The sequence below is a fragment of the Leptinotarsa decemlineata genome, unplaced genomic scaffold (genome assembly GCF_025532065.1).
Source record: "Leptinotarsa decemlineata unplaced genomic scaffold, Ldec_3_MD MMD2_tig00026307_RagTag_RagTag, whole genome shotgun sequence".
Lineage (NCBI taxonomy): Eukaryota > Metazoa > Arthropoda > Insecta > Coleoptera > Chrysomelidae > Leptinotarsa > Leptinotarsa decemlineata.
Window position 1 is genome coordinate 3,586,344 of NW_027412681.1, and position 1,567 is coordinate 3,587,910.

Here is a 1,567-nt window from a genome sequence, read left to right on the forward strand (position 1 = left end):
AAGCAATTGAAATCTAATCTGGAAATAGTAAATCTTCTAGAACGATTGATCAGTCATTACTTGGAATACGGTGATGCTTTTCAAAATGTCTTTCAGTTTTTCGCAGAAAACGAAGATACATAATGTTCATGAACGGAAACATTACCTACATATTCAATTTGAAAATTTGAAGATGGAAAAATAATTAGGATTCCTACAGTCACCAGGACAAGATTAGATTAGATTAGAATGTCGGGGAGCTGGCCAATGGCCTGATTCACTGCGACTTTTTCAGATCTATTGTGATGCCCTTTGGTTGTTAGAGCTCATTGTTCAGCTTGATCTCTTTGATGAGACTTCCTAGCCTTGACACCGACCCCTTCATATAGTTGGCATCCTCTGGTTTCTTTTCCACACATCTTGCGTGTCTCAGCCTTGCTATCGCTTCGCATTCACAGACCACATGCAGTGCGGTTTACTTCTCCTCTTGACAAAACCTGCTTTGGTTTTCTTCTTGCTCATGTTTTCTGAGTCGGCTATGCCCCGTTAATAGACCCACCACTACCTTACGGTTGTGGTTTAGCAGGTCCTCCGTGAATCTTGGCAATGGTTTCTTTATGAACTCTTTCGTCTACCCCCTTCGTCTACCCAATCTATAGATTCGGCTTACATCCATGAATTCATGGATATCTTTATACATGCTTTCGCTACCCCGCAGGAGGGTTCTAGGCCGATCATAACCTTGGATGCGCTTTCACGGGCTAGAGTGACCCTATTTTGGGTACTTAGCTCCTTGAGAGCGCTCAGACAGCTTCCTACCAGTGTTGATAAGACTGGCTGTCGGAGAAAATGGAAATGGTTTTATTTGTGACCTTCTGCCTGTTTATTTCCTCTAAACAGTATTCTATGGCCGCTCCTTCTGCCTGGAACACAGTTGCTTTTTGTCCGAGGCTGAATGCGACTCCCGTCTTTGCTCTGCCTCCGTATATACCGACTCTCACTCCTTCTGGGGTGTTTGAGCCATGTGTATACCGAGTTTTTTCCGTTTTTACCGGTGGGCCGTTTTGTCAGTCCACTCTACTTGGATTGATGATTTTGAAATCTTTTTGAAAGTTTTACTGCGGAGTTGTGTTATCCAGGGGCATTCCTAGTATTGGATCTGCCTTCAGTTCATTGTATAGTTTCCAGTATTCTAGCCTATGTGTCAACAGTCGATCTCCTCTTTGTATGTAGATGTGCAATGGTGAAAGTCTGAGTAGGTTAGGTTAGGTTAGGTCCAAAGTGAGTGGGTCTATTCGACCCTCCACCGCAACCCGCAAAGGTTTATTGTGACTCACACCTATTCTCACTCAGCCAAACAAACCCAACTTCTTAACGAAGCCGATTCGTTTGTATGGTGAGTGGTCTTTCAGGTCAGATGGTAAAAGTACGGCTCATCCAAAACTGTTTAGTCATCTCACTCGTGTCGTATGCCTACTAGGTTGGTAGATAGTTCCAAAGTGAGTGGGTCTATTCGACCCTCCACCGCAACCTGCAAAGCTTTAATGTGACTCACACCTATTCTCACTCAGCCAAACAAACCCAACTT